At 31.1% G+C, this 20,916-nt stretch overlaps 1 long non-coding RNA gene across 1 annotated transcript; it reads right to left on the reverse strand.

The window, feature by feature from the left end:
- Positions 1 to 1,839: 1,839 nt before the first annotated feature.
- Positions 1,840 to 19,884, reverse strand: LOC140447033 (uncharacterized). The gene is made up of 3 exons (XR_011951558.1): positions 19,726 to 19,884; positions 4,486 to 4,688; positions 1,840 to 2,174 (listed from the first exon to the last, which is right to left on the reverse strand). It is a non-coding gene; the product is annotated as an uncharacterized lncRNA (long non-coding RNA).
- Between the last annotated feature and the right edge of the window lie 1,032 nt (positions 19,885 to 20,916).

Below are 20,916 nucleotides of genomic sequence, written 5' to 3' on the forward strand. Positions count from 1 at the left end.
ATTAGTCACATTTTGGCTCTAGACTTATTAAAAGATAATTGTGGCACAAAAATGGTACTATTGGAAAAGACAAAAAAGAATTACCTGAGAAATTAATAAAAGCGAAAAGGCGTGACCAATATTCTTTTAAATTTACGTTCCAAAAAAAGGAACTATCATCTCGTACATCCCAAAAGTAGGCAATACTAGCAATACAAGTTGGTATGCGTACATACCAACAAACGATCATATTTTCGGAGAGAAAGTGAAGCCAGAGATGATAACATTTTACAACAAGACGAACGGTTGAGTCGATACTTTGGATTAACTATGTAGTTTATACAAGACGTCCTAAAATAGTAGAAGGTGGCTACTTATATTATTATTTTTTTTAATTTTAACTTGGCAGGTATAAATGTAAGTTATGCGATTTCGATAATTTATGAAAAAAATTGCATGCTATTATTAATCGCAAAGGCTAGAAAATATAAATTTTTCCAGGAAAATAAGGTATGGATTAAAGTAATTTATAAGGGAGGAATAAGAACAAAAATTAGATAATAGTTAATTAGTTAAAGTTATCAACAAAAAAACAAAAACAAAAAAGTTATATTTTTTTTTTGTAAATCGTTTCGTGACACTCTCAGCTCTTTAACGTGACCCCCAGGAGGTCGCGACCCACGCTTTGGGAACCACTCGTTTAAACTAAATGTAGCCGAGTCTTTACGTAGTAATGGTAAAGTATAATGCAGTGGTATGTACAACTTTTAATGGTGGTGAAAGTTGTGGTTTATTGTTTTAGTATACAAGTTTTAAAAAATGACCAGAGACAGAGATCTTTGGAGACGGAAAATACACGACATCACAATTACCACTACACACCGTCTGGGAAATCAGGACTTAATAGAGAGGTACAACATTATTACCGACCTAACATGTTATGACTGACGTAGTGAAAAATTTAATTTTATATTGCAATATACACATTTAATATGTACTATCTTCTATTGGCATCATAATGGCTATTTTTATTTTTGAACTCGCTGTTCTAAACAAATCAATCGATCTACATTGATACCAATCACGTGGATTCTTCAACCATGAGTTCTGCCAACAGATCTTCTTCCTTGAATCTTCCCTGTATTATGAGTCTCAAAATTTTATATCTTGCTCCCCTCATCACGTGGCCTAGGTATTCCAGTTTTCTAGTTTGTATAGTAATGATTAGTTCTGTTTCTTTACCAATCCTCTTCAGTTCTTCTTTATTTGTAATTGTATCAGTCTATGATATTTTTAATACTCTGCGGTATAACCAGAGTTCGAAAGCCCCGTTTGTTTTTAAATTGCATTTTTTTAATGTCCAAGTCTCAGCTCCATATAATAATATTGAAAATATATAACAGCGAATGGTACAAAGTCTGATCTCCAAATTTAGATTTTTGCACATTAGGAGTGGCTTCGTTCGTATAAATGCTGATCTGGCAATCTCTATTCGCATGTTTATTTCTGCAGTATGATCATTGGTTTCATTGATCAAAGTTCCCAAGTACTGATATTTTTCTACTTCTTACGTTCTATCACGTTACCATTGATTGTCAATAGATCGTTGTAGATCTTCTATACTCGTTACTATGATCACAGTGTCATCTGCATATCGTAAGTTGTTAATTAATTTTCCATTAACGGTAACTCCCGCTTTGATATTATTGAGCGTGTTTTGGAAAATTTCTTCAGAATATAAGTTAAACAAAAGTGGCGATAAAGCACGTCCCTGTCTAACTTCTCTACAGATCTTCATTTGTACTATAACCGGTATAAACTAAAGAATTTTAGTAAAAAGGCAAAAATAATAAAAAAAAACAAAATTATAAATATAATATAAATAGACTATCTAGAAGAACATAACAGACCGACAGTTAAAAAATTTTGGTGTATAAAAAATCTTGACGCATTTGGTTTTCTTTAGTCCTCATGTCCGAATAGAATTAATTATAGGCTTCAATAATTTTATAATATAATAAACTTAAAGGCAAACTGGACAAAAAAATTTATCATCTTTCCTATTGGCTGCAAAATCGGTTAAAATATGTGTTATTTATTTTCTTTTTGATTTGCTTGTTACTTCAATGAAGGGTTAAAAGGCTTCTGATCAATCTGTTACCAATTGGTCTATATCATCAGATTAGGATTTAGGCCTGAAACGAAAATATTATTAATTATTTTAGCTATCGGTTTTGTGAAACATAATAAAGAATTTGTCTGTATTTTAAGTGATTTTTCAACAAATATTTGATTTGGACTTTCAGAATCAAAGATATGCATTAACTTTAAAATTATTTCTAAAACGAAAAATTTCCAATGAAAAAGTCACCAACAAAATGGTTTTGTTTGAAAAACTAATTTTTCATTGCAAATTGAAGCAAAGTGCCTTTAACTGCATTCAAAGTATGCCAAGACTTGTACAAGCAATAATCAAAGATAAAGGGGGTTTAACAAAATAATAAAAAAATATAAATGGGTAATCTGTTCTAATGTTTTATTGTTTTTTTATTATTACATATGTTTTAATTAATATATTTTACATAAAAAAGATAAATATAAAATTAATTTTAAAACAAAATGTAGATATAGTAAAAAAATAGTAGATTCTTGTAAAGATTCATACATGGTCATAATAATAAATAATTTTAAAGAGATAGTGTCTCCCTCTTTAATTCCTGTTTTAGTTTTTATTTTGCTTGTTGTTAGAACCTTTGCTAGGAGTTTTGACCTCCTTGTATTATTTCTATTCCGAGTTATATTTATTTGAGCAAATTTCCTTCTACGGTTTTTGCCAGAATTAGGATCAAATTAGTATTGTTGACACAAGCCAAGCATGACAATTTTAATGTACACAAAAACTTAAAAGAAATAACGGGTACTTTTAAAAAGCGAACATAAATGAAACTCATAGACACCAATGGAAAATTAATCATTGACACCCAAGAGATGAAAGACAAATGGAGAATATATTTGGAGAAACTTTTTCAAGATCAAAGAACGGATTATAGGCATCCATTTTCAGAGGATGACGGGCCCGGACATACTTAAATCCGAGGTAGAAGAAGCAGTAAATCGGATGAAAAGCAGGAAAGCTGTAGGGCCTGATAATATCGAAGCTGAATTTTTAAAACTCTTGGAGGAAGAAGGAATAAATTGGATCACGGCTACTGTATGGGATGTACGGCAAACTGTACATATATATACATACATATAAAATGGTTTTGTATTAGCAAAAGTGATAATAATTTAAACAAAAGATCAGAAATTCAAAATCTAAGCAAAATTTATAATTATATTCTTTATTTATAATTTATATATACAACTTGTAAAATGTCACATTTTGATTTAATTTTCCATACATCTGTTACATTTTTTCAGATATCTGTCAATGGTGATTAAATCTTCTTCTTTTTTGGTACTAAACAAAAAAAAAAAATTAAACAAAATTTTATTTTTGGCAATATAATTGTCAAAAATAAAAATTTTAAGTTGGCTTATATGACATTGAGGCTTATTTGTAATTGGTTGCTATTTTAACTTATTTATAAATTCAATTGTTTTTGTATTAAAAAAATGTTTTCAAAATTATACTAAAAATTTCAGAGAAGCATTTATTAGATTAGGACATTTTTATATTAATTATTTTTAAGATGTATTAGCAGCAATTTTTATTTACTAAACTAATTTTTATTTGGTAAGTTAACAAAAATTGTTTTTTCTTTCTAGTTCAACCTTGTAAGATATTTTGTCTTTTTTAGCAGCTCTTGATAATAATTGTAAACACAATTGAAAGCCCGAGATATAAAAAAATAGTTAACCAATAGCCCTTTTATTAACTCCAACCCATCCAAAACAGTTATATATATATATATATATATATATATATATATATATATATATATATATATGTATATATATATATATATATATATATATATATGTATATATATATATATATATATATATATATATATATATATATATATATATATATATATAAATAAGTTCGAATTATCGGGTATAGTGGTCTGTAATGAAAATCTTTCGTTTTTCTTAATTACTCAATATTTCGCAATTTATTTAACAGCTTCTTCAGGAGTAAATAAATGGCGAAATATTGAGTAATTAAGAAAAACGAAAGATTTTCATTACAGACCACTTTACCCGATAATTTGAACTTATTTATAAATTATTTTTTGGTCGAAATAATCATTTCTAATATATATAGCTATGTAGATTTCTACAACGTATTGATCAGTTCTTGGTGCTTTGTTGTTTTTTATTTTTTGGATTGCTTGTTTATGATAATTGGCTAATTAATAATATTTATTAGTAAATTTAAATTTAACGTAAAGTATTCTATTATTCTTTGTTTAATTTTTACATATTTAGAAGCATATTTTAAAATTTTTTTAAATTATACACCTAACAAAATACATGCTAATTAAATAAGTGTATACGTACTACCTAAATCTGATATTCTAGTTCTATATTAGAACAGCAGTATTTTACTATGTTACCCATATTTCCACATTGAGACTCAATAAGAAAATCCATTGTATCCATTGTCATGGGTGTGTCAAAATCTGTAGTTATTGCTAAAATTGAGGGACATTGTTGCACATAAACACACATTCCAGGTTGGCCTTTTGGAGTTGTGCATGGTTCTAAAACAAAGGATAACAATTTCCGTGATAAAAAAATCTTTTAACAATGAAATATTTAAGTATATCTTATTGATAATAATGAATTTAAATATACTAGTGACATAAAAATTTTATACCCATTATAAACTATTTTATTTTAATAAAATTGGTATCCAGGCTTATCTTGACAAAAACAATAAATTATTAGAATTTCAGCTATATAAGTTGAGTTTTCCGTTTTTACTTAGTATTTTGCCTAAATTTGCTAACCACTACCTTTGAAGTACTCTAATAATTTAAAAGTGTGCGGTTCTTGTTTTTTTTTTAAAGTCGTAGAGCGTGGAGTTCAAGCACGCGCAACTTTCTATCAACTGAGCGAGTTTAATGAGATGCGGATAGGACCTAAAGTAAGAGAAACTTACTTTCTTTTCGGGAAATTGTGAAGAGGATTTAGATATTGTGTTAAGATGTAATCGGAGATGACGTCAAAGTGGCCGAGCTAGGGTCAGAAAACGACGTGCTGAAAGACGAAATCGACAGCCCTTTGTTGAACGGCATGATCACTGCACTGTTGGGGTTGTGACATGATGTGCTATTGCTTATTGGTCAAGGTCATCTATAGTCATCGTCAGATGACCAAGGCAGCCTAGCGATACGTAAAAGAAATTCTGGAACCTCATGCTCTACCCTTCATTCAGCCCCTTTAACATTATATTTTGGAGCACTTGAGGAAAATTTATTTGGTACATAGGATGGAATACTCCAGGAGTATGTTAACCACCTAATCAGAAGTGAGTACAGATGCTTCTAATAATGTGTTGCTTACCGAGGTGGATCAATATATTAATATTTGATTTACACTCAAGAGCAGGTTTGATAACAGATCACTTTTTAGTGAATAGAATTATGGATTTAGGACAAATACCAGATGAACGAAGAAACAGTATATTAGTAACTATATACAAAAGCAAGAAAACCAAATATCTGATTATCAGTTTAACTTCATGCAAGGCAGATCAATAACCGATGCATTTTCATTATAAGACAGTGAATATCAAAATACAGGAATAAAGAAACTGGTATTTTATGCATTGATTTTAAGAAAGCGTATGATAGAATTCTTTTAGAGAAACTCAATATAAAGAATTGTTGATCTGCGGGTTCCTTAAAGGGGTAGGAGAGAAAGACTAAAGAAGACTTGGGGGAGATGTTTAAGGAAGACATGTCGGTAATGAGGCTTGATATTGGTATGACCCAACATATACACTTATAAAGAAATGTAATTAAGAATGTTGACTCTGTATAGAGATAAAGGCAAAACAAAATTAATGATGACTGTTGTCATCAACTGTTGATGACCCTGTTGTTGAAAGTTGTTTAAATAATTCACCCATGATCACTCTAATTACGGAAGATTAGAATGCAAAAGTGAACAAGAAAGAAAACTGAAGGTGTCACCGGACAGTATAGTATAGGTACACGTATTTAGAGAGGAAAGTGACCCCCAACATATGGAAGGAAAATATAATAAGATACCAAATTGACTTCATTTGACGCCGAATCGAATTAACCGATCATTTTGCAACTGTAATAGGGTAACTAAAATCAATCCTATCCTTTGAACATAATTTGCTTTATTTAATACTTAAAAAAGGCTTAAGAACAAAAAACCACTAGAAAAATACTCCGAATACAACAATATTAAATTTTTGTCGATGTCTCTTATGTAATGACCGACTTAAGATTATATATATATATATATATATATATATATATATATATATATATATATATATATATATTGATACACACCATCTCTTCGTCTACTTCAAAGCAGCCTTTAACAGTGTGAAAAGAAATGAATTATATAATGCAATGATAGACTTTGAGATCCCACCTAAGTTAGTTAAGGTATTAATTACTCCTCTTTAATATTGCCTTTTATCAGATAATAAAATACTAGAATGAATGGAACTATTTTAAATAGATCGATGTAAATTCTCCCATTCGCTGATGATATACTTATTGTGAGCAGAAGTATGAGAGACACGGTGCAGAGTTTTACAAGGCTTGCGGACGCGGCAAGTGAATTAAGACTGGTGGTAAACGGGGAAAAAACCAAATATATGTTGGTTTCTAAAAACCCCCGAAATATCCAATAGAGAATTCAAATTAACAACCCCTACATTTGAGCAAGTCAAAGAATTTACATATCTTGGATCGCTAGTAAACGCAACAAACACGACAAGCGACGAAATAAAAAGACGCTTAGCAATAGCAAACAGAACTGTTTAAGATATCCAGAAACTTTTAAAAAATAAAAATATAAAACGTGCATTAAAGCTCAATATACACAGGACCTTAATAAGACAGGTTTTGATATATGGGGCTGAAACGTGGACATTACTTTATGAGGAATATTTGGCTGAAAGGAACACATTTTTGTTTTTACAAGATAGAGCCACTGCTCATAATGCTGAATTCGTTGGAAATTATTTGTATGAAAAATTTCGTAATCGGTGGATTGGAACTTATGGTCTTGTTAGAGGGCCCCCTTATTCACCAGAACTAATTCCTCCTGATTTTTTTTTATTTGGGTATTTTTAAAAGAAAATATTTATAAAACCTACTTTAACACTAAGAAAGACTTATTACAGAGCATTCATCAAGGGTTTATAAAAATAAACCCAGTGCATATACTCAATTGTGTAAGATCTGTAGGAAAAAGGTGTTAATTATTTATATTACAACAAAACTGGGGGCATTTTGAACATTTATTATAATTTTCATATTTTTGTAAAATTTATTGTAGTTGTTACGTTGTTTATTATTGTTGTTTTTAGGTTTATAATAATATTATTATTTCACTAAAATGAGTTCTGGTAGTTTTTTTGTTGGTAAATTTGTTATTTTAGTTTTTTAAGTTAATTAATTGTATTTCTACTAAATAAAACTGTGGAGGATTAACATCTGCACAATAAACTGTTAGAATGCGTTTTGTTTTTAAGTGTCTTCAACATGATGTTCGACATAATGTATAAAAATTTTATTTGCAGAGTAGCTCGAAATTACTGAAAAAAGATATATAGTATGTTGGTATCATATTTCTGTAGTGAGACCCCTTAAACAAAATTCTTGTACGCCACAGAACCCTACTATGATACATATATCAAAAGTTTTAATAAAGTTTTGACGTGACAACGTCTTAAATTAGGTTGTGGCTCGGAGTCATTTAAGAAAAAGTGTAACGCCCGCTCACGTCTGTTACAGTGAGTCGCCGAACGAGAGAGAGGCCCGCCGGACCGGCGAATGCCTTGCGTCTCTCTCCCACTCAAACATGATCGGTCCGCTGCGCGCGGCACTAGAGAATTAGGCTCGTTGAATCGCTAAAGTTGAAAATCGTTGAAAGTATCGTCAGCTGTGTCTGTAGTGAAAATGTGGAGTGCTTAGATTCGTCATTTACAACAACTACAACAATAAAGGTAAATAATTGTACACTAATATTTCATTATCGTAAACTATGATTGATTGATTAATTGTTAGATTGACACAAAAGTTGAGAAACTGAGTTTATAGGTTATGTCATACTATTGACAAATGTTGATAGTGTTAAGTAAATTATTAGTTTAAATCACTCTGCAATCAATCGTAATTCAGTCGATTGAGAAGAAACAGCGCGTATTGCTAGTCAAACATTTAAAATAACAAATTATAACTTCTAACCTGTCAAAACAGGGCGACCAAACAAACGAACTAAACCGACCAATCACCACGCGCGGAGTTAGAATTTAACTGTGTTTAGCAAGAATTTCAAATTCCAATTTTAGTAAATGTTTTAATTTTCAACTTTACCATTTACATTTACAAATTTTAATTAATTTCAAATTTATTTAGCAAAAATTTGAACCTTCGATCTGAATAAGTGTTTTGATTTTCAAATTGATTCTTTAAAATTAAAAATATTAAAATATATATAATCAGAAGTGAACGTCACATAACATTATCTGTACTTATTATTATTTAATATGTAGGCAAATACATGTGACCATACTTGGTAGACACAATTGGAAATAGTAATTTTTTATAACTGAAAAAAATAAATATATAAAATACTGGTAGCAAACAATAACTTCAATGATCGATATCTCCGCAACTAATTGATATATCGAAAAAATTTTCAAATAAATTTTGTAGAAAATAATAAGATCAATAATATAATATAAAATAAATAATATATAAAATAATATATAAAAATATAATATATAAAATATGAATAATATATAAAATAATAATATAATAATATATAATATATAAAAAATATAAAATAATATATAAAATAAATATTAAATAAAATAAAAAATATTAAATTAATATTAATGATATTATTATCATTTTGACGTGACAACGTCTTAAATTAGGTTGTGGCTCGGAGTCATTCATGAAAAAGTGTAACGCCCGCTCACGTCTGTTACGGTGAGTCACCGAACGAGAGAGAGTCCCGCCGGACCGGCGAATGCCTTGCGTCTCTCTCCCACTCAAACAGGATCGGTCCGCTGCGCGCGCAGCACTAGAGAATTAGGCGCGTTGAATCGGTGCGTGCTGTGCTTGTGTCTCTGTCTTTCTCGAGCGTTCTTGGCGTTCAAGACACATTACAGCAGAAACACTTCCTTTCATTTCATATTTCTCCTATCATCGTCCTATCCTCAACAAAATCACTCAAGTAGAAATTAGTTAAGTTTAAGTTTACATGTACAATGTTTTAGTAAACAAAATATATTTCTATAGTTAAAATTTGTGCAATTCTTATTTTCATTCAATTCCTTGTTCCTATTGTGCAATTTAATAATATTCATATCAATAAATATTCTACCGAGAAAAAGACGTTGTCACGTAAAATCTTCGCCCGTAAAACCGACTTTACAGGCAACCGATTTTTTTTTAATTTTTCGTAATAAGGAAGATATATAAGCGTTGCTTTCGGCATTTTTCAATACTCGCCCTGTATCTCGCTAATGTTGGGAGCTATTGATTATTTGACTAAACAATCGTTACTTTAACAAAAAAAGAAGTAATGACGCCTTAACCACTTTTTCTATCACCTCTAGTTTTCGGTGTACCCTGCAAAACAAACCAATTGGGACACCCTTACATATAGATCACATTCTTTTGAGTAAATAAAATATACGGAGCAATCTATTAAACTGTTCAGGAAACATCTACAACTAAAAATAGAATCAAAAGCCCATATATTATACTGTATCTGCTCTCTCTCTCTCTCTCTCTCTCCAATGGCGCTACAGCCCAAATCGGGCCTTGGCCTCTTCCAAACTACGCCTTTAACCTTGTCGGTCCCGCGCCGATCTTCTCCTGATTCTCACGTCTAGCAAATTTTGCGCGTCTGCTGCCAATTCATCCTTCAATCTTTTCCGTGGTCTTCCTTTTGGTCTTGCGCCCTACATTTTACTATCTAGCTCCTTTCGGCAATCTTTGTCTCCATTCTTACTACATGACCAGCCCAGCGAAGTCTCTGAAGTTTAAAGAATTCTGAGATCGGTGTCTCTTTGAGCAGTTGATAGAGTTCATGATTACATCTGAATCTCCATATTCCGTTTTCGTTAGTAGGTCCAAATATCTTTCTTAGGACTTTTCTTTCGGAGACTTCCAGTTTTCTTTTTGTCTCTTATACTGTATCTGCCAACTTAAGATATAAAAGACAAGGACCCCGTTATGTAATAACGGATTAAGCGCCAAAAATTCAAAATTGAGATAACAGTGCCATCTAGCAGATAGGGTGCAAATCTATGTATAAAAATATGTTTTTTGTAAAAATGTACAAAATAAAGCGGTTTTTAAGAAACCGTTTTAAGCGTCATTGGTTATTTTATTAAAAAAAAATCTCACACTGAGATTTGTAATATCGAAATAAAAGCCAAGTTGATTTTACAGAATTAAAAACGCTTACAACAAAAATTGGAATATCAAATTAAGCGCCAATATTAGTACATAATCCATTGTCAAAAACAAAAATCCTTATCTTCTAAGTATAATAACGAATCAAGCGCCACAAATAGTCGGTTAATTCTTTATTTCAAAAAACAACATATTTATTGTCTAGCTTTCAAGAGATCGAATTACTTCGAAACCATCGAAACCAAAGTGAACTACTCTTTTAAAACAGACATAATGTTTAACTTGTATAAAGAAGAAAATCAGGATAGTGTTTCTTTTTCTTCCTATAAACGTATATTTTATGACAGTTTTAATTTGCAAAGGAAACAACTTATAAAGGACACATGCAATGCGATACCTTTGCAGTTAAAATCCAAAGCTCTACATCTAAGCAAGAGAAAAAAAATTTGAGAGACTAAGAGATACTCATCAAGATGAAGCAAAAGCAGGTAGAAATCTTATGAATTCAGATCTTTAAAAAGCTAAAAATCAAGAAAATCTGAAGGTATTGACTTTTGACTTGGAAAAAACCCTACCTCTACCACGCATTCCAACGAACACTGTATTTTACAAAAGGCAGCTGTGGCTTTATAACTGCGGTGTATATTCAGGAAAAAGGCACAGCAGGAAAAGGAGCACAAGAGGTAGGTTCTGTTTTATTAAAATATTTACAAAAGAACCTAACACCTCAAGTAACTGAATTGATATTATGGTCTGACAGTTGCAAAAGACAATACCGCAATATTAAAGTTGTGATGCTTTTAAAATCTGCGTTTGAGCTTATACCTTCTGAAAAAAAAAATAACGAATCGCTTTCTAGTATCAGGACACAGTTTTATGCCCAATGACTCCGAATTTGGGCAGCACTAAAGCTCCAAAATCGGTTGTATACTCCAGATAATTCTATAAACGTTATAAAAAATTACAGAAAATGAAACAAATAAATGGTTCGAATGGTAAAAAAGAAGAGTCAAAGAAGTTTGCGATATTTTAAAACATATTGTATATAGAAAGATATAAATGGGTATTCCATTAACTGGCTTCAAACTAAAGAAATGGAAATTCTTCATGGAAGAAAATCCGTTTAAAATATATTTCAGCAAAAATCAGGGCGGAAATTTGCAAGAAGTAGACATAAGTACGAGAGTCAGAAGAAATGCAACCAGGACTACAGAATTTTTATATTCCTTCAAACTGCAAATTTTGTGGCCTAATGGGAAACCTGTTTTTATTCCAAAGCTTAATGACATAATGTAGTTCATGGAGCTTATTCCATTGGATGCCAAACAATTCTACGAAAATATAGTAGGGAATGAAGGCATTCAAGATGATATTGACGGCTTTAATGGATCATTAGACTTTGATATTGAATACCCATCATAGTGATTTTTGTAAACGATATAACTTTTTATATGTATTAAAGCCAAGAATTTAATAAAACGTTATTAACTATAATAGGTATTTTGAAACATCAGATTAAGCCCCAAATATGTCTTTTAATCTAGTATTTCGATCTTAAATCATACATATCTTAAAAAATCAATAACGAATTAAGCTACATTTGATCGAATACTTTTAAAATATAAATTATTTTTAAAAAATTTAAAAAACATGTTAGAGATTTTTATATTTGCAATACTCTATCAAAATATAAAACTTCAGTCAGTCAAAATCTTTAAACCCATTTTTCTCAAAACTACATTTTTTCACTTGATCCGCTATTACATAACGCGGTCCGATTGATTGTTATTATTTGTTACAACAGACAAAATTTAACTATAATAGCACCTTTAAAATTTTACCACATTTAGCAAAAAGTAATTGCTATAAAGATAAAACGTTGAAATCTGATATGAGATTTTCCACAAATTAAACATTTTACTGTTACCATTGATTCAAAAAAACCTAAACATTATACCTATTAATTTTATTTGTAGCTGTTATCAATATACTCAAGGATAATTTCATTAGGTATTAGCTATATCATTATCCTGTTTGATGTAATATCTACAAGTTCAGGAACAAAATCTTTCAAATCCGCATTTTTTTTTAATCGGTTATAAAGGATGTAGATACTTTAGTTATCGCAATAATTGGGACAAAAATGTAAAGCCGTTACAAAGGAAGTTTTTTTCTATGATGTAATAGTTTCTTATGATTTCCTTTCCGGTAATAATTAAATTTTCCGAATAATTTGCAGTAATTGGACATAGTTATGCGAAATTAACTCCTTTTGTTTTTTATGTTTATTAGACCAATGGAGTATTCGTTTTTCGGATACTTTAGCTATTATTTAAGTTTTTTAATTGTTCTTATTACTGTATTCTTTTGTATTTGTTTGATTTTTTCTTTATTGGTGCCATTTTATTGTTGTAAACTCAAGGTATTTGTATTCGGCATTCTTCTTTATTCTTTTATTTTTATTCTTTCTCCGGCTGTTGCAGAGCAACAACCACTGTCAGATTACATACTAACAGTAATCGCACAAAAATAGAACGGGGGGTTAGACAAGGAGACCCAATGTCACCTAAACTGTTTAATACGGTGCTAGAACATGCTTTTAAGAATTTGGATTGGATGACAAAGGGAATAAGAATAGATGGAGAATATCTAAATAACTTACGTTTCGCCGATGATATACTTATAATAGCTGAAGATCTAGGTATGGCAAGAGAGATGGTACAGGAACTCGTTGTGGCTACAGTAAATTTAGATTGAATATAAATATCTCGAAAACAAAAATCATGACCAATTTGGTACCCAACCAGAACATCAGTATTGGTGGAAAAGAAATAGAACTCGTAGATAGATATAAATACCTGGGGCATGAAATTATGATTGGCAGGGATAACCAGACTCATGAACTGAAGAGAAGAATCGGCCTTGAGTGGGCGGCATTTGGAAAACTGAGAGAAACTTTTAAAAGTGAGCTGCCCACATGCCTAAAGAGAAAGGTAGTTGATCAGTGCGTCCCCCCAGTCTTGACGTACGGAGCAGAAACACTTACCTTAACAAAAGCAGCAGCTACCAAACTGAGAGTCACGCAGAGAAGAATGGAGCGGTCCATGTTAGGAATCACTCTGCGAGACAGAATAACCAACAAAGACATCAGGAGAAGAACCGGAATGACTGACATCATCGAGAAGAGAGCCAGACTAAAATGGAGATGGGCAGGACACATAGCCAGAATGACGGATGGGTGATGAACAAAGAGGTTACTGGAATGGAGGCCAAGGGAAGACAAGAGAAGCGTCGGTCGACCACATACAAGATGGACTGACGATTTAAGAAGACTCAATAAAAACTGTGGTTGGAAACATGAGGAAGAGGCCTATGTTCAGCAGTGGACTCTTGAGGCTGGATGATAATGATGATGATTCTTCTTTATTAATGTGTCGATAGTTTTATACAAATCCTGGTGTTTCGTTTTCTACTATTTTTAAGTACTCGTTTTTTTTTAATTTAATTTTGATATATTTAAGATATTTTTCTTGTAGGATTATGACTAAAAGTGTTAAATTCTTACTGCTATCCGCATTTCTTTGAATTTTTTATTTGGGTTTTCAATGTTTTAACTGCGTTTACTAAGTAAATTTTAAATTATACTGGAAATGTGGTTAATCCTGAAAGGGGTCAATTAAGTTAATTTTTTACTGGACACAACTATACATTATATAATCCAGTCGTCACAGAGTTGACCCGTAAAAAAATTATACCGACAAGCTGAATTTTGCTGAGAATATTTATTTTGGGAACCCAAAAAATATGCAAAAAAGTTTATTACGTTTACCCCTTGGCTTTCCCCTAACAACTGCCTCGTAGAGGGGTAAAAATGCAAAACGAAAAATGCTGAAAAACGCAAAAAACAGCAAAAAACTCTAAAAACACCAAAAATGCTGAAAAACGCGAAAACCGCAGAAAAACGCTAAACACACGAAAAACGCTGGAAACGCAAAAAACAGCGAAAAACTCTAAAAATACGAGGAATGCTTAAAGACGCAAAAAACACCAAGAAACGCTGAAATCACAAAAAATGCTGAAAAACGCAAAAAACAGCGAAAAATTCTAAAAATACGAAAAATGGTTAAAAACGCGAAAACCGCCGAAAAATGCTAAAAACAAGAAAAATGCGGAAAAACGCGAAAATCGCCGAAAAACATTAAAAACACGTAAAATGCTAAAAACACGGAAAATACTGAAAAACGCGAAAACCGTGATAAAACAAAAAATCTGAAAAAAAAGAATTTGTACGCTGTAGAAAATAATACTTCAAACAAAAAATGCAGCTGACATAAAATGTTTATTAGTACTTTTTGTGTAGAATAAACCGTACTCTTACAAATACGGTTTGCGACCGGTTTGACAGTTAAAATGTGTAGTATGAGATGTTACAAAAATACTCTCATCTAGGGATTCATCAATTTGTTAGTGAAAATATTTTTATAAACAATTAAAACGTCAAATTCATTATTTTGCTTATAACTTGAAACTTGTTAACTTAGACATTTGACGTCAATAGGCAACTTTAAAAAAAAAATAAAAAGATACACAAAATATAGAGGGTTCAGAATAGAAATGAACCAATTTTGAACCATTAAAAATGAAGAAGTCTACTTTATCTACATTTGAGCTACAGAGGTTTAAAGTTAAAGCTTTTTGTCGAAATTACCCATAAATATGTTTAAAAGTATTTATATAATTAATTTAAGAAGATCAAGGAGTATCTCAGACATTTACATTGCTATAATGGCCAAATTTGATGTATTAACCACAAAAAATGCAAAAAAGTGGACTTGGTGGATAAGGTAGCAGAGACAACATGTCCTCCTTTTTTTTAATTCATTTGACTTATAGTTGGGTAAAGCTGATCCTGCTGTACAGTGCAGTCAACAAGGTTTGAACTTCCACGGTTCTTCTAGGCCGTGTTTTACTTGTCTTTTTCGAGATATCCAAGGTTCGGAAACTCAAAATTTCAGCAATAGGTTTTTTTTTTGGAGAGATGCTGCTATTTTAAACCTCAACCACTGTATCTTAAACCAATTGATTTGCCTACATTCAGTGTCCTTCTTCCTGTTTTTAATTGAATCTTCGAGGTATTTTGTGCTCAAAAATTCTTTTCGTTGTAGTTTTATAACTTCAAACTATGGAGTTTTTATTTTTGCAGCTTTAATGATGTTGTACCAGTCATCAGACACATTGATGGTCCTCTGTTTCTTGGCTGCTCTGTCTATTAGACCGAATTCAGTACCATTGGGAAGGAATGAGTGACCTGATATCATAAATTTTAAATCAATTGTTTCCACGTCCAATAGAGGGTTTTGAACAATATTAAGTAGAGTAAGGCTAGTTTTTATATTCCTATTGCGCCCAGTGCATGAGTCACAAAACATAACCACGTAATTGAATGTCGTGGCATGTTCATACAAATATTTCCTAAGGAATGAAACTAGATCTTCAGAACCCCTTCCACCATTAGTCTCATCCTATAAGTGCAGCTCTCTTTCTGTCTTTAAGTTGTATGTCTTTTCCTCATCAGTTTTAGTACGAATCTTTTGATATTTTTGTCGGATTTTTGACTTAGTTGCCCCAAGTGTTCTTTGAAGGAGGTTTAAAGTGCAAGTTAAATTTTTGGCAGAAAACTTGGTGATAATATTGTTCTTTCACAGGATGTCTATTCTCACTTTCACATTTCTCTTTGTATAAATTATACATTTTTTTAATATTCAAATCTGAACATAAGTATCTTTTATTCTTATTTTCCTTCTTTGTATGGCGGTGTTAGTAGCAAAAAAAATGACTTAATATGGTCAACAACACCTGAGTCGTCATTTTTACGAGAAGCTGCTTTTCCCCTTGCGTCAACAACGACAGTAACTTCTGTTTTATTTAAATATATGTATAATATTTCCAAACTTACTTGTAACTTGTAAAGTGGGTCTTATAAACCCTCAACTAATTATTGTGTTCAAATGGAATAACGTACCGATACATCTTTAATTTTGCTTCTCATGATTCGTCTTTGTTCCGACGCCTACTGACAGTTAAGACCTTAACTAAGCCCCGCAAAACACTGTTTTATTTTGAGTAATCTACCAGTTTTCAAAATAAACTAAAAAATGATTTCAATATATCTTCAGAAAGGAAGTTCTCAAAAACAATATTTCAGGTATTTAAATACCTTTCTCTCTACTGGGTTGAGTCAGATCATGAGAAATGTTTTCGGTTAGAAGGCTCTTGGGCGGACGCCTCTGTTTTAAATTGACTGACAAAACAGACTTGTTATAGCCAGATGAAGTATCACCCTCTGAAAAAATATATAGGTCGAGCTGTGATACACGTTTTAACCAATATTAAACACTTTCAGTAGCAATGCTAAACTAACCTATAGCAACATTACATTATCTGTGTCTAATTCGCCTAGTGACCACTCTTCACATGATCCAGATGAAATATCCATCGTACAATTTAACTAGCCAACAAAAATAATGTGTAATAATCTGCCAAAAGCTATAACTAAAGGTTTAAAGCATGTCAACACATAACTGTACACAACCATATTTCGGAGACAGTAGAGATCTGACCTCCTTAATACAAGACTTACAAAGACTAAAACAATTATCTAACGAATCACCTCTAACGTTCTTTAACCAATTACAAGTTTTGAATGCAAAAATGCATTTGATTAAAAAATTAAGACTGTCACAAGATCTAAAGGCCACCCAATATGAATTAACTAATACCATAATTTTAAACACGCTTTAACCGGTTTAAAAGGTAAATTGTTTTTGCTAAGGACAAATTAGAGCTAGCAACCCTCCTGATCTCATTGAAGGCAGCAATCATATCCGACGACAACTTCAATTATCGTATTTCGAAACTCAAAAATAAAATACTAAAGCAAAAATTTCTAGACCCTCTTAACCAATGAAAAGGATTTCGTCTCAATTTACAAAATGTTTAAATTGTGACCGCATTGGTCATTTAAATACCGAATGCCGCTCTACGTTTCGAACAAACAAACTAAATTTTTTCTAGGCCATCCTGTTACCAAAACCAATATAATGGTGGACTAAAAAATACCACAGGTAACTTCCTTTTTATTTCAAAATCCAAATTTCCAAAGGACGCATGTTTTAAACAAATACCCTGATGAAATGACACAATCATTACACAGATAATTATGATACATATTATTATATATAAAATAATCTGCAGACATATTACTATAATAACGATGCCAATAATATACTCAATACAGAAAATGATCAGGATTTCTTTTTCTTTGCAATTAAGATCATCCTGTGAATTCAACAGACATTAATTCATGAAATACAAGAACAAATCAAAACACACAACTTAGACAACTTCCACCGGAATCTCAATTTTCTCGAACAGAAATTCTTGTAAGCTCCTTTCATACACCGACAAAAATTTATATTACAATAATGATGCTACTAATTAATTTAAACGTCTAATTGACACGGGTACTGGAATCACTGTTTTTAAAGAAAACACAGCACGTAATTATCATAATAGATTTCCCGTGAAAGTTACTTTTCAAAGCATAACCAACGAAAAATTGATAATTACAGAATCTGTTCTTATTTCCTGTACTGAAGGTAATGCTCACAAAGTTTTCATTTTTAATTTAGACACTGATTTCCATGGCTGAAACTTTCTAGATCATTATGAATGTGTAATAGATATAAAATCCCGACAGTTGCATACAAATTTTAAAACTCTTACCTTTCTCAAAGTCGGACAAGAGACAAATACACCAGCAAAAGACCGACACTCTTTACGAAAACAATACAAGTAGAACATGAAAATAAAATTAATTTATATCCCTTTTCAAAATCAAATATAAAAACCCAAAAAAACGTGTGTAGGGAATGTACCACTTTTTAAAAAACACAAGATCAGGATAAAAATTTAAAAAGGCTGAAACGAAAACGAATAAAAAGAAAAACAACCAGAATAACGGTTGCCAGACTGAACGAACCAACATGCAGACTCAAATGTAACTTATCAAATACAGATACCATATTATCAGCGCGAGAAATAGACAAAGTTAAATAACCTAGTGAATTAGTCCATCTAGATGAACACTGAGAATTCTTAACTTCCGTCATTAATGCTAATGCTATACCTAAGATAATTAAATTTTTTACACCTCAATCGAACCTTTCGAAAATTGTCAGAGACAATCTTATCCTACAATGAAAAAGACTGAGGAATTCGTAGTAGACAGAACACGGATAATTAAAGAACAACTAAGAATTGACTATCTAACTTACGAAGAACAAGAACTAATTGTAGACATGAATATGCAGATATATTTTATGTAGAAGGCGATAAACTGAGATTTACAAACGAAATTAAATACACAATTGTGACAAACAACGCTTAACCTATATCTACTAAATCTTATAGGTTCTTAAGGATCTTTATTCTTAAATACATAAGGAAGAGGTATAGACACAAATTGATAAAATGTTGGAACAAGGAATAATTAAGCCATCTACTACTTCCGGGTCAACCATAGGTTAAGCTTTACCGAAAAAATTAGGTGCATTCTTATGCATTAGAACAGTACGACATAAAACTAATACTGTCTAGTGTTAACCATCCACAATCTAATTGATCTGTAGAGACATTTCATGCTATACTCTCAGAAATGATTAAATCAAATCAAGCCGAAAACCCTAAAGATCATTCCTTCACCATACTCCCGTATGCAACTTGACTTGCAGAATACCATTGGACATACTACTAGTATAAAAGTCCAGCGAACAGCAATTATGCGTTTTATGGGCAGTTTATACATTAGCATCTTAAACGACGAAAATCACTCTTAGCTGTTACTTCAACGAAGTCAGTTTTGTAGTCATTTTAAATTAATTTAATATTATAATATTTTAATTGTAACAAATAAAATTATTCTCCAAAAAGGTAAACAAGTAATTAGTGTTTATATATATATATATATATATATATATATATATATATATATATATATATATATATATATATATATATATAATTCAAAATATTTTTAAAACCATATCCTTATTCTTATGTAAGTTTATACCAAGAAAGGTAAACTCACCTTCTATAAATAATGCATTAGACATGGCAAACAGCGACACCAGCACAAATCGTAACCACATCATCTTAATTCCGTTAATTAAAACAAACTGTTAGGCATCATTTATTTCACGTCAATTTTGCTAGATTAATTAAATCCAGTCTACCTTCGATAAGGTCAGCACTATCAGACACAATTTTTACTACTTCCCATATATTTGATTTGTGAATTGATACGTGCGTGATTAATAATTATTAAAAAAAATCTACAAGTTCATAACGAAATCTTTAAGTCATAAAATTACAAATACAACATTACTACTGACTGTTGAGGAATTTAGTGTTATCATGTATTTATTATTTTACACCTATTATGTAATCAATACTATTCATTTATTGTACATGTTTAGTAAATATGTTATTTATTATATAATTAAGCATGATAAATATAGAAATATATAGTTGCATAAAATTTCGGAACTAACTTCGGTGTTAAATTTTATAAAATGTGGGAAACAGTGTTGATAACCAAGATTTAACCTTCCGTAGGTAACGTGAACTCTATAGTTGGTAACACTAAGACAGACTGTTTTAAAAATTAATATCTGGTTGTGATTTTCTGTTAATATTATAATGTGGCTAAATATTTAATATAACTATATTTAGTATATGACTCGAAAATTCATCTAGAAGTATAAAAAATGAGGACTTGAAATCAATATCCAAAAAAACAAGTATATGTGTATCGGCGGGAAACAACAGGACCTCATATTGGAAGATGGAGAAGTTATCAAACATTGCAAAACATATAAATATTTAGGTATGATCATCATACAAAAAAGGCAACAACGTAGACGACACAATTGAGGAGAAAAACAACCAAGCAAGAAAAGCAATTTCCCTTCTCAATAGTATCCTTTCGGATCAATCAATCTCTAATAATAACAAGTACAAGATATAAAATTCAATCATTAAAGGTACAATTACCTACAGTAGTGAAGTATGACAAATAAAGGAAAGATACAAGAGAAAACTTGAGGCAACGGAAATGGATTTCTGGTCATTCATAGACCTCGTACGCATGGGGACCAACTCCGTACGCGTTTGAAAACAAATTCCCCCCCAAAATATTTTAAAGCCACCACCAAAAGGTACTTTAGGAGAGATATTGCAGCTAACAAACCTTTCTCCTCGCCTTCGCCAGACACGCTCA

This window comes from Diabrotica undecimpunctata, chromosome 7, assembly GCF_040954645.1.
Source record: "Diabrotica undecimpunctata isolate CICGRU chromosome 7, icDiaUnde3, whole genome shotgun sequence".
Classification (NCBI taxonomy): Eukaryota; Metazoa; Arthropoda; class Insecta; order Coleoptera; family Chrysomelidae; genus Diabrotica; species Diabrotica undecimpunctata.